Genomic DNA, 14,023 nt, shown 5'->3' on the forward strand with positions numbered 1-14,023 from the left:
CAGAGCCTTGGCCCCTTGCCCCCCACCCCCAAATCCTTCCCATCCCTTCTCCTCCAAGCCTCTCTCCAGCCCAGCCCGCCTTTTCCCGGAACCCCTCTCCCTGGCCCAGCCCATGCCACGCCCCCTCATGCCTGGTTCCCGCCCTCCCCAACTCCAGCAGGTTCGCAGTACTGCCTACCGCCGACCCTCGGGAAGCCCGCGGGTCGCCCAGCTTGGAGCCTAGGACCTAGGACTGAAGGTGAAAGTCCCAAAAGCTTTCCTTCGGATCCAGCAGGGTAGGCGCGGCGCCCAGGAGCTCGAGAACGCGGCGGCGCAGCGGGCACTGCGTGTCTGCTCCCCGGCACCCTCGGCTCTGTTCCGCTCCTCCGCCCCTGCCCAGCGCTCCTCGGAGCACCCTGGTTGCACCCACACAGATGGCCCTGGAGAGTTCTCCAGGTTGGGAAAGTCCCTTGGAAGAGTACTAAAATTGAGGGAGGACGGTGCGGGGCGGGGACTAGGTGAGTTTGCCTTTTTGGAACCTTTTGTGCCGCAGTGGAGGGAAGTTGCCATTCGGAACGGGAAAACTTGACTTTGCTTTTGCAGTACCTGCTAGCGAAGACTTCCCTCCCTCCTGTAACACAGAACCTTTGAAAAGCGTTCAAAATCTTCCTCGGGGAGCTCCAGCCTGCAGGGGGGCGGGGGAGTTACCCCGGTCAGGTAGAGCCCCGCAAGTTCTGTTTTCTGAAAGAGGAAAAGACGCTTAGGAGCTTCTCTCTCCGCAGGTCCCACTGGGGCGAGAACGTGACTCCTCGGGCACCTTGCCTGCAGCGCTGAGGCCCAGTGCCCTTGGGGATTCGGTGGAAGGGTAGTCCTGGGGCGTGGAAGGCTCAGCAACGCGAGCAGCTGGCTCCCTCTGAACCCCAGGCTTCTGCTAGCCGCCCCGCCTCTCCACTGCACTCCCAGCAGAATTTAATTTACTTCCAACTTACTGAGAGCTTGTTGCATGAAAGTTACAAGGAAGGCCCAGGCAGGGGCAGTAACCAGACGACTTGTCGTCCCCCCCCCCAGACTGAGGGATGAATATGAATGGTTCTGTGTGAACACTTAAACCAAGGCCAGGGGGTGGCTAGATTTCAAGAGTCCCCCACCTCCCTGTCCCACCCCTTCGAAGGTGGACGTTCAGAGGATCTTCTGGTGTCCCGAGTTGCTCTAACTTTACCGTGGAGACGTCGGAATTTGTGGTATGTTAGTTGAGGGAGGGTTACTTCCCAATGGAGATGTAGTTAAACAGAAAACAACAAAGAACCAAACACTTAAAAGAACTTGAAAGCCGGATGTACGAGCTCACTCTTTTAATCCCAGCCCTTGGGAAGCAGAAGTAGGTGGATCCATGAGTTCAAGGGCAGCCTGGTCTACAGCGTGAGTTCCAGGACAGCCAGAGCTACACAGAGAAACCCTGTCTTGGAGAAAAAAATAAAAACAACCCCCCACAAAAAAACAAAAACAGGTGCATAGAGAAAGACCCCAGAAGTACTGAGCTGACCACTGTCCTACAGGTGTGTAGTAAGAGCTGGCCTCTCTGGTTTTGCTTTTCTACAATGGATGTGTATGACTTATAATTTAAAAGTTAAAGCAATTTCTACATGAGTACATATGGATACATTGACAGATGCACAGGAGGTGCTGGGGAGAGGAGAAAGACAGCAAGAGAGACATTTTGTTTGGTCCAGGCACCCAGCATGAATAAGCACTTGGGAGACTGAAGCAAGAGGACCCTGAGTTAGTTCAAGGTCAGCCTCTGTCCTGTAGTGCAGCTGCCTCAAGAAACTCCAAGTTTAAAACCTCAAACCCAGGAGGAACATTTTAAAAATCCAGGAATATCCTTTAGAATACTGAGTTTAAAGAAAACCTGAGCAGCTGGGTGTCCGTGGCACAGGCCTTTAATCCCAGCATTTGGAAGGCAGATGCAGGCAGATCTCTGTGAGTTTGAGGCCAGCCTGGTCTACAGAGTGAGTTCCAGGGCTCTGTTACACAAGAAACCTTGTCATGGGGGAAGGTGGGGTGAACCTGGGCTGAAATGTATTAAGGCCTATGTGAAGCTTCCCCCACAAAGCTCCTGGTTGGCACAAAGCAGTCCCCAGTTGGTAGATCCAAGTGGCAGGGGACAGGAGGAAGGCCGAAAGCAGATATAAGAACTCTCTGAAGCCATTTGAGACAGGAATCCCATGCCATTTGCTTCCCCTGAAGCAACTGCCATGCACCCTGGGAGGCTGTTTCCATCCTTAAAGGATGCAGATTTCAAGTGCTGTGATGGCTAGGTCAAAACAAGCCTGCTCTGGCCTTTCAGTGAGGGATAGAGAGCCTTAGGCTACACAAGGTTAAAGTTCAGCTGATGAGGAGGACTTTAAACTGTGACAAAGGTAAAAGGGTAAGTTACCTGCCTGGAACTATAATTAGCTCTCCCTTCCACACCCAAATCTAACAAAGCTGCCCCAGAAACCCACAATAGGCAAAGTTTGGTTTTCCCTGTATCTTAATCTCTCTGGAGTATAGGCCACACCCAGCAGCTCTCCGCTCTGTGGCTAAAACAGTGCTAAGGTTAAGTTTTGCCCCTTGTTGGTCCTAAAAGGGCAAAGTGCTGTCATTACCATCTCATTTAATAAGTCTATGAAGTGCAGGAGCCATGGCTCGTCCTTTCCACTTGCTATCCAAAATGTAGCCTCTCTGCCCTTCCTACCATCTCCTCCCTCTCCAAAATGTAGCCTCTCTGCCCTTCCTACCATCTCCTCCCTCTCCAAAATGTAGCTTTCTCTGTCCTTCCTTCCATCTCCTCCCTCTGACACCTTGGTGCCAACACTCAGAACAATCTCTCTCTGTCCCCAACAGCTATCCCCACATTCCCTTCTGTGTCTGCTTTTAGAGACCAAGAATATGCACAGGATACTCTGCCCTACAGCATGTCATTGGGAGGTGGCAGGATCCTGAGGAAACTGATAACTGAAGTTCCCAGAAAATGGAAGGAAGGAAGGAAGGAAGGAAGGAAGGAAGGAAGGAAGGAAGGAAGGAAGGAGAGTGACACTCCAGTCACAGATTCCCAAGGACAAGTGAGGAGCCTCTTGCTCATGCAGAGTTAAAATGTTGCAGAACAGACCCGGATTATCTCATCACTGCTCCAGAACACCTGACACAAATAACTGAAAGAAGGCAGGCTGTTTTGGCTAGGGTTTCAGGCCACAGTCGCACGGCTCTGTTGCTCTCAAGCCCTTGGCCATCAGGGAGGAAAGGCATTGTAGAGGCAGCAGCTTACCCTGTGACACTGGTAGGAGTAACAGGAGGGAGCGTGCTGGAAATACACCCTTCCAACACATGCCAGCGGCCTTCAGGGCCCTCAACCCAAAGTTCCAGCACTTCCCTTTAGTCTGGTTGCATTTTGACTCCATCAGTAAAGCCAACTGCTGACAAAGTCAGAGCCCCAGTGACATGGCTGGCTCTGGAGTCATCCTCACAGGTTTTCAGGCTGAAGGGGGACTTTCCCAGTCACCAGGACTCTGTGTCCAGTCAGGCTGACCATTAGGAGGAACCATCTGTGCACAGACGGACCCGTACAGAGAGTTCTGTGACTCTGACACTCCACAGATGCTGTATGTTCAATCTGCCTCCACCAGCGGCCATTGCTCTGATCCACCCAGAATGCTGCCCTGAGAAATCACAGCACATAGAGGCTGTGCATTGGTCTCCCTCACTCACAAAAGAACTTTCATCTCTGTTATTGTAGCTAATGCTGTGCGACAGTTATCCAGGAAAATCTTCTCTTAACTCTGTGTGGCCTGTATTTGGATGTGCACTGAAAACTATGGCCAATAACAGTCATCCCAAGGAAAATGAACTGGAGGAGCATACTCTCCGTTCACCTCACAACACTGGTGTTTGGATTTGGGGTGTGTGTGTGTGTGTGTGTGTGTGTGTGTGTGTGGTTTATTACGAGCATAGCTGTTTTAACTGCATGTATGTCTGTGAACTATGTGCATGTCTGGTGCCCATGAATGCCAGAGGGAGAATGGAACCCCCTGGAACTGGAGTTACAGATGGTTGTGAGCCACTAAGTGGGTGCAAGGATTTGAACCCAAGTCCTCTGCAAGAACAGGCAGAGAGAGCACTAAATGCTGAGCCATTTCTTCTTTCTTGTGGTGTTTGGATTTGTCACAGTCAGCTGTGTTGACTTTTAAACATAAGATTAAGACCAAAATAGACACTTTGTTCTTGGCTGATCCCCTGAGCAGTGGTCAGAGCAGGGCCAGGCAGGCATCTAGCTGCACTGTCACACACGGTATAAAGGCAGCGAGGGCTGAGAGCTTCCCAAGTGCAGTGGGGTTTCTCTGCCCAGGGGAATGCCATGGTCAGCATTTCCAAGGGAAAATGAGCCAGATTTTTGTGATCTAGTTTTCACTCCCAAGGCTTAGAGACACAGACACTTCTAGATTAGACAGAGCAACAAGCGTGTTTTTATTTCCCAGTTTTAGACTATGACCTGAGCAGCCAGAAGAATAAAGACAGTCACTCCCCGGGCCAGGAAGAGCCCAGGGTGCCTCTCTGTCCACTGTAATCTGGGACTCCACCTCTGAAGAAAGCCACCAAGCCACTGAAACTCCGGCTGAGGCTTCCTCTTTGCTGTTGGGAACTCCTCTGTGGTGTAGTGTGTAAATATCTGTGTGTCTGAAACACGGCTGTGCTCAAAGGCTTAGCAGATGTTCTGCCACAGAGCTATGCCCCAGCCTAACCACCTATTTCGTGCATTAGAAAGCAAAGCCAGGAAGCCTCTGCCAAGGTTTTAGCACAAGTGAGACGTCGGGGTTGGGGGGGGAGGGTGCAGTCTGACTGCTTTCTGAGTGACTCAGTTATCAACTCTACTGCCTCTACTGCTTTCGAGACCCCTGAAAGAGCAATCAGTACTTTAAACTGCTGGTGTGACTATTAGCATAAGCCTCACATCATTTAGGAGCTATATATAGAACCAGAGTTTTAATTCTCAGAAATCCTGACCACTGCACCAAGTTCCGAGTTTAACAACTGGATGGCCAATGTAGCCAGGTTATGGCTGACATGTGTGTGTGCGCGTGTGTGTGTGTTTGTTTGTGTACACGAGTGCCACAGCAAGCAACTGGAAGTCAGAGAACATGCTGCAGAGCCATCACTCTCCTCCTGGGGACTGAACTTGGGTTGTTAAACGTGGTGTCCAAGTTTACCCACTGAGCCATCTCATCAACCCCTGTTTTCTTTTGATAACTCCACTGAAGTGTGGTTAAGAGGCAAAGGGCATGCTTAGTAGTGTGCACCTAGATACATTTGACACACGCTCACCTGAGCGGTCACAGCTTGAATGAGCACAGCAGTTGTCCCAAGGGGCTTCTTACCCTCCTGGTCACATCTTGTCCCGCCCCTCCTTCATCCTTAGTCTTCACCAACCACGAACCTCTGTCACCTCAGGCTCATTTGAACGTTCCAGACTTTTATAAACCCTGCATGGTCCCGAGTGCTCATGCCTTAGCCTGCTGACAGAGTAGGAGTTACTCACCACTGTGATGATGAGTAACCCCAGAAGCAGATGCACCCATGTGTGAAAGCCACCAACACATTAGCTCAAACACAGTGACTTCCATGCCAGCCTTTTGCGCCCCCTAGTGGTGGTGGCCAGTGCACTCTCCAGCCCCACTGGAGCGGGCTGATCCCGAGGGTCCTCTCCTGCAGCAGGAGTCCTGCCAGGGTTGTGAGCAGGCGGTAATGGAGTACTGCTGCCCTCCCTCCTTGCAAGCCCTCCTGCGGCACGGTGACTCTCTTTCAGCTCGCTCTTTTCCAAGACCACATGGGGATCCTGCAGGATGGCGTGGCTGAGTTACAGCCACCTAGGGAAGCCATTCATGATGGTCGTGCTGAGCACACCTGCCTGGTATGACCTTGGCACATGGAAGCCAGGACTGTGAGTGGAGGAAAGAAAAAGACTAAGGAAGGGCTTCCACCCCTGATTCACCCGAGGCAAGGAGCTGGACCTGCAGCTTGGCTGCCAGTTGGGGACTGATTTGTGTCCCCCAAAAGCCATTCAAATCCTACCTCGGTACCTCTTAGCATGTCCCCTTATGTGTAAACAGGGTCTGATCTGTTAAGACCCTACAGGAGTCGACCATATGAAAGGGCCCCGTAATACAACTGATGTAAAAGGGAAATATGAACCTGAGTCAACATGAAGAGAAATGCAGGGATGACAAGAACAGAAACTGAAGAAATCCCGGACACCTCATCGCCAGGAGCTGCAGGAACGGCCATGCCTCTCTGTGGAGTTCTGAGGCTTAACTCTGGATTTCTGTTTCCAGTCACTGGGCTGCCTGGCCCGAGGAGGCTCAGGTTCACGGCCATCGCTCTGGTCCCTGGTGACTGGCCTGCTTCCCTGAAGTCAGTGCTTTACCCTGGCCCTGTGTGGTTTTGTTGCTGTTTGTTTTGTTGTTTTTCTTTTTTGGTTTTTCGAGACAGGCTTTCCCTGTGTAGTCCTGGCTGTCCTGGACTCAATTTGTAAACAAGGCTGGCCTTGAACTCACATACCTTCCTTTGCCTCGCTGAGTGCTGGAATTACAGGTGTGTACCACCACACCTGGCTTGTTTTGTTCTTTTAAGTCTTTAAAAACACACAATAAAAGGGATTTCTTCCATTCCTAGTGTACTAGTGGCTTTTCTACTGCCAAGGCAAAGAATCATGACTAAGGCAGCTTATAAAAGAAAGCATTAATTTGGGGCTTGTTATAGCCGGGCTGTTCTCATTGAATAGGAGAGTAGGATGAGCTCTTTATGAATCTGAAGTGTTTATTGAGACACACAGACCTGGCCAGGGGTTACACACTCCTGTGGCTACAAGTCTAACAAGGTGGTCTCTAGCTGAGTGAACCAGGGGTTTATAAAGGTAACCCCAAGTTTGGTACAGCCCTTGACGTAGCTGCAATGACTATTGGCAAGCATGACAGGACATGGACTTTTGATAAGCATAGGGCAGTGTGTCGCCATAGTGTTTCTGTTTGGTCGGAGATGGGAGCAGAAAGCGTTGCAGTTTCAGAAGCAGAACAATGGCAGTTATGGTTCCTGTAAAGTGCTTTGCCCACCGGAGGGTCAGGCTGACCTCAGTTTTAGCCTGGGGTTGGGTCAGGATTTAGCAAATGTGTTTTTCTCACTTCAGGCTCAGAGGGTTGGAGTCTGCTCATCAGGATGCAGAACAAGGCAGTGGACATGGTGCCGGAGCAAGGGCTGACACCACACATCCTGATGCATGAACGGGAAGCAGAGGGAGCTAACTGGGAGTGGCTGAGTCTTCCCAAACACCTGTCTGCCAAGGCCACACCTCCTAATTCTTCCCAACAGTCCCAACTGTGAACTAAGTATTCAAATAGGAACCTTCGGGGTCATTCTCTTCCATGACTTACAAAGCTACCAAACCAGGATGTATTTAATTGCCTAAGATTATAGGGGATTTCAAAGGACCACACCTTTTACCGTACCTGGTAAAAGGCATTTCTCAAAAATAAAGCTCATACTTCCTGTTTAATCTTAAACTTTTATTTTATCTTGTAGTCTTGAGATAGGGTCTCATGTAGCCTAGACTGGCCTTGTGGTAGCTCCTGATCCTCTTGCCCAGCTCCCACACCCTCTGCTTGCTGGAGAGTCATCTCTCCTTAGCTTTTTCCAGCATGATCGGAGTGGCCAGAGGCTACACAGACCTATTTCTCAATTACCTTTCTCACGGGGTATCTAAACAAGAAATAAGACATTTCTCATAAGTGACGCTATGACTATGAACTTGCCCTTAGGTAGAATATTTACTTCTGCAAAGAGAACCAACTTGTTCTAAACACAAAGTCTGTCGTATCTCAGGAACCCACACTCAGGAGTGCCCACAGAGATCTGAAAACCTTCACTGTACCTGCAAGCAGACTTCAAGAGCCTCAATGCTAAAGTCATTGAATTACATGGGAGGTGCCAGGTGTGTGTGCGCGTGAGTGCACGCCCATGCCCACACTTTTTATCATAACACAAGGGTACTGCAAGGGTGTGGGGAAGGCCCTCATGCTTTATCTCCACTCAGGTTTCAGTTTGCCTTAGGTCAGGACTGGTGAACCCCTGCAGTGGAATGCCACTCCTTCATGATGGGAAATTCAAGTGAGATTTAGACAAAAAGATGAGGAAAAAAAATGAGAAATTTCTCAACAAATGCATTAATGATTTTTAAAGATCTCATTAGAAAAGTAACATAATTTACTGGCCATGAGATCCCTGGAGGACACAGGACCTTGAGGAAGGGAGCCCTGGGTAAAGATATGGAAATGTGCCTTTAAATGCCGCTTTCCAGGGAGAACTGTCAACAATCATTTTCCCCTAGGAGACATGACGAGCCCAGTGACAGACAGACAGACAATAGCCCACTGCCTCCAAAGTCAAGTTTGTTCTCATCCCTGAGGGCTGCCCACCCTACTCAGAATGTCTTTGCTAGCACTGTCTTAGATAGGGTTTCCACTGGTGTGACAAATGGGGAGGAAAGGGCTTGTTTCACCTTACAGCTTCTAGATCTATCATCCAGGGATGTCGGGGGCAGGAACTCACAGAGATCTGCCTGCCTCTGCCTCCCAAGTGCTGGGATTAAAGGCAGTAACCCAGATAACCTTCAGTGACTGGTAAAACAAATTCTGATATTTCCACACAACAGAGTACCACCCATCCAAAAAGAGAGTGAAACTGTGGATGCAAGCAATAAGGATGAATCTCCAGAGAATCAGTGTGGGAGGGAAAAATGCCAATCCCAAAAGGTTACACTCTGTAGACAGAGCTTAACTGTGACACTGACATGCGGTTACAGACTCTGGATTGGAGTAGGATTCTGGGGATGGCTGCTCATCATTGCTAGGGGCTCAGGGGAGCTTGGGGTGAGGGTAAGGGTGCATGTCTACAAAAGTTCAACACAGGGACCCTGGTGGAATGGAAATCTCTAAGCCAACAGTGACGTTGTAGTGTAGATGTTTACAATTTGGGAAGCTGGGTGAGTTTAAGGGATTTCCCTGTAATGTTTCTTACTATTGATCAGCCAGGAGGCCAAGAGGAGATTGCTCCTATGTGACTCTATAATTGCTCTAAAATTTTTTAACAAAAGATTATTGTCAAAAGTCAAGGAATTAACAAACATAAAATCCTAAGCAAGTGGTAGGGGCTTTAGTCAGGAAGTTCGGAGTAAGCCAAGCCAGCTGGTCAGCATGCTCAGAGTCATGGAGTTGCGTGTCTTTAATCTTCTCTTCTCTCTAGGTCCTAGGCTCATGTTTAAAGTGGAGAACCTTGGGCCACAGTGCTGCTGGGTGCTGCTATCTCTCTTCCTCGCGTACAAACCACGTACAAACTGGCCTATAACTTTGGAATAATGTCTAGGAGGGCAGAGACTGGTTTCCTAATTCTAATGACAGAATGGGTCCCCAACAGCCACAATTAAGGAAGCTATGTGTCCCGGGTGCCTGACCATGCTGCGTCCCCTCCCCAGGGACCCCACAGCCTTGCATCTTTGGCTCTGGGAACCTTTGTCTTCCGTAGGCATGTCAGGTCTAGGTCATCAAGACCAGGAGCTGTGTCGGCTTTTGGCCTTTATGGGCATCTTAGAGGTGCTCCATGCGTGTCATTAATTGCTGCTCCACCTGTCCCACTTGGGACAGCCAGGCCTGGAGGGGGGAAGCTTAGCCAGGGCAGGTGGGTACAAGCAGGATCTTGGTTGGGCAAAGAGCACAGCTTCAGAGGCTTCAGAGAACTGGCTCATTTGGGGGAAGAAAGTATTTATGCCCCTAGGGAGGTGACCCGGGTCTCTGGGGCAAGGTTTGTGTGGCTGTATATAACTGGCCAGGACAGGAGTGTTGGAAGATGCTTTGTCTGCATATTCAGAGGCTGCGGAACCTTATAAGGTCAAACAAGGAGTGAAGTCTGGTAACTGTCGGGGTAGTAAATTCTTCCTAGGGTGGATGGTGGGGCATCTAACTTTATGGCCTGAGGTTGGGAGGGGAAAGGGAGCCAACTCTTGCCATCCTCACCTGAGGTACCCAGGGGTATGGTCCCACAGTTAATCAGTCTGTGTCTGTATTTGCTTCAATAAAATGCTTCAGTGTGTACCTTTGACACTCAGGTGCTGCCTGGTATGTGAATAATTAAACCCATCCCCGTCAGCCTCTCCTGACATGCCACACTAGAAACTGAGTCGTGCCTCCTGCCACCTTGAGTGTCTTCTCTCTCGTTTCCCCAGAAGCACCACTGCACATCCTCTTCCTGGCCAGCACTTCCATGCTTAGCTCTTTCACTGGTGTTCTGAGGAGAAGGAAGGACTCTTGTTCTGCCTTTCTGTCTCTGTCTGTCTGTCTCTCTGTGAGTGTGTGTGCGTTTGTGTGTGTGTATGTGTTGAAACAGGACCCCCCTTTTTTTTTTAAGACAGAATTTCTCTGTGTAGCCTTGGCTGTCCTGGACTCACTTGTAGACCAGGCTGGCCCCAAACTCAGTGAGATCTGCCTGCCTCTGCTTCCCAAGTGCTGGGATTAAAGGTATGTGCATACCATACCTGGATAGAGCACCCCCCCCTTTTTTTTTACCAGCCCTAGCTCCCAAATAATCAACACAGAGACATGAGAGTTACTCAACAAGCTTTATGCACTATAACTGGGCAGATATTACTCTATTCTAACATATTTATGCTAGTCTGGCCACCTCCCAGCCAGGTGACTTTTGCTTGCCACCTCAGCCTTGTCTTGGTCTTTTTTTATATCTGTCCTCATAGTGAACTCATCTCTCTCTTCCTCTCTCTCCTCTTCCTCCTCATGGCAACTTTTTTTTTCTTTTTTCTTTTCTTTTCTTTTTTTTTTTTTTCTTCTCTCTTCTTCTCTCTTCTTCTCTCTGGTCCCTACCTGGGACCCCTGACTGGGACAGGAAGTCCTGCCTCCTGCCATCTCTCATCCAACTGTAGGCTTGTTAATTTTACACAACACTGATACAGGAGGGTCTTCAATGATCATGACAATGCCCATGTCTGGCATTGTCTGGACTGTAACCAGATCTCAGGCACAGAAATCAGCATCTGAAAACATGGTCTGTAGCACAACACGGAACTCACAATGTAGACAAGGCCTACCTCAGCCTCCCAAGACTGTGTGCCACCACACCTGGCTTTTATTATCACAGAGACCCCCTACTTCTGCCTCCTGAGTGCTGGGATTAAAGATGTGCACCACCACACCTAGCTCTAGCTTATCTTGTACTTGTCACCCAATCCCCCAGGGCACATGGTACTATCTCTGTTGTCTAACTTCTCCATGTCTCTAGGAAGGACAATGTCGAGAGGGTCCACTTGTTCACTAGTGACATGAGGGAGCTGAGGAGTGGGAAAACACTTTTCTCCACAAAGCCCAGCATGCTTTCCCCCTTATAACTGTAACTGCTTTAGCTGGTTTAACTACATCAACTATTGCTTCAAACTTGCCTCATCCCCTAAACTGAATTTAGCCTGTTTCTTCTTTTCCTCCCTCTCTGTCTCTAAGACAGGGTCTCCTTATGTGTCTCAGGCTGGTCTGGAACTGTCTATGCAGCCCAGGCTGGCCTTGAATTCCTGATTTAGCCTCTAAATGAGTCAACACTCCCAACTTTTGCTCTTTCCCTCTGTATGCTTACAAAGAGGCTTTGCTGTGAGTTTATTGTTCTTTGTTTGCTTGGGGATTGAGTTTCTGGTGTGTGTGTATGCATGTATGTCTGCCTGCCTGTATTTGAGACAGTTCTCGGAATATAGCCTATGCTATATTGTGATATTACTGTCTCCTGAGTGCTGGGATTAGAGTGATGTATCACATCCAGCTAAAAAGCTTCTGAAGTCTTCCACTGAGACTGAAGCCTGCAAAGGGAAATCTTACTTTTTTTTGGTGGTTGATACGTTATAAAGAAATGCACATACACACATCTTTTTTTTTTTAATGCCCAACACAGCACCATCTGCAAATAGGTCAGACCTAAGAAAAGCTTTGATCATCTGACACTTTGGTTCAAATTTTGTTCCTGGTCATCACGATGGCGAGTGGGGACCGGATGTGTCGGAGCTGCACTCAGGGGCTCCCACCATCACACTGCTGGTGCTGCTAGGAGCGGCTGAGGAGTGCTCCAGCCATGGCTTTGATCGAAAACAGCAACAGCGGGCTAAAGAGGTGGCTCAGCAGAATTCCAGCACCCTCACCGCAGCTCACAACTACCCGTAACTCCAGCTCCAGGGGATCTAGCATTCTCTTCTGGCCTGCACAGAGCACAGGCAGGCAAAACATTCACATACATAAAATTAAAATGAAACAGCAACTTCATCACATGCATCCTTAGGAAAGAACAGTGCAAATGAGAAGGCACATGAGTAGTAGGCCAGACAGAGGACCAAGGTCGGTGTGGCAGAGACAGAGAGGATGGTACTAAGAGACTAGGAATAACGTAGGGTTAAGAAGCCAGAACCATCTTTGGATTTTATTCTGAGTGGCGTGGAAATCAGAGGATACTAACACAATGTTTTATTTGCTTGTGTGGTTGTTTGTTTGTTTTTTAATTTTTTTTATTATGTATACAATGTTGTATGTGCATGTACACCTACACACCAGAAGAGGGCGCCAGATCTCATTATAGATGGTTCTGAGCCACCATGTGGTTTTCTGGGGATTGAACGTAGGACCTCTAGAGGAGCAGTCAGTGCTCTTAACCTTGGAGCCCTCTCTCCAGCTGGGTTTTGGTTTTTCAAGACAGGGTTTCTCTGTATAGCCCTGGCTGTCCTAGAACTTGCTCTGTAGAGCAGGCCTACCTCAGCCTCCCAAGACTGTGTGCCAACACACCTGGCTTTTATTATTTTTTAATTTATTTATTTTTAATTTTATGTGCATTGATGTTTTGCCTGCATGCATGTCTGTATGAGGGTATTGAATCCCCTGGAACCAGAGCCACGGACAGTTGTGAGCTGCCATGTGGGTGCTGGGAATTGAACCCAGGTCCTCTGTAAAAAGCAGTCGTTGCTCTTAATCATTGAGCCATCTCTCCAGTCCCCAATTTTTTTTTCAAAGAAATATTATTCTGTTGCTGTAGGGGACCAGTGCTAATAATGATTAATAATCTACCACATCATATTTGGTATGAAGGAGATTTATTGTGGGAAAGTGGGAGGGGTAAAGAAAGAGGAGGGCACCTATGACAGACAGAAAGAGACAGAAAGGCAGAGGGGACTAAGTGCACTAGATGGTGGGTGATTTTTTGTTTTGTTTTTTTTTAAATTTGGAACATACCTGGCAGCAGCAGGTGATGACATTAGAGGTTGCTAGGCAACCTAGAAGCAGGCTATAGACATAACATTCCTCCCTTTTTGTTTAATTTAAAAAATGAGGAAGTAGGGGTGGAGAGGTGGGAATGAGGACGTTGGACTGCTTCTCATGCTAGACAAGTTAAACTATATAAAGTATATAAAGTATATAAATGGAAGCAGCACTTGGCTTGCCATGTAAGGGGGCAGGGGAGACACACAGAGAGAGACAGAGAGTACCAAAATGTCCGGAAAGTTCAGGGTAGAGGGCAGGGTATGCTAGCCATGCCCTGCAGGAGATAAGGACCAAGGGATGCTGGGAGCCCTGAAGCTGCTTGCCCAAGGTCGGAAGCACAACCAGAAAGTTGTTTAGTGGGTGTTATGGGTTGAATGGAATCCACCCTAAGATATTTTGAGATAACAAGCCCTAGTCTCCATGAATGTTTCTGGAAATGAGGATCCTTGTTGTCTATAACAAGAACTATTTCTGGTAGGATTTGCTAAGCTCCCCTTTGCTCCTAAATATCTAGTTGGGTTTTCTTCCCCACTTCAGACTGTTTAGTTCCTGAATAAAAGGAACAGTGCACTATCAATTGTATTTCCAACTTAGAGGACTGCATGCCTCTGAGAACAGCCATGAATGGGACCTGGTGCAAACTCATACCTTAAAACTAACTTTTTTTT

General features: G+C 48.5%; 1 long non-coding RNA gene across 1 annotated transcript; it reads left to right on the plus strand.

The window, feature by feature from the left end:
* The first annotated feature begins 152 nt into the window (after positions 1 to 152).
* On the plus strand, positions 153 to 967 carry LOC132653577 (uncharacterized). Its single transcript, XR_009591284.1, has 2 exons — positions 153 to 435; positions 762 to 967. It is a non-coding gene; the product is annotated as an uncharacterized LOC132653577 (long non-coding RNA).
* The last annotated feature ends 13,056 nt before the right edge of the window (positions 968 to 14,023 follow it).

This window comes from Meriones unguiculatus, chromosome 4 (assembly GCF_030254825.1).
Source record: "Meriones unguiculatus strain TT.TT164.6M chromosome 4, Bangor_MerUng_6.1, whole genome shotgun sequence".
Lineage (NCBI taxonomy): Eukaryota > Metazoa > Chordata > Mammalia > Rodentia > Muridae > Meriones > Meriones unguiculatus.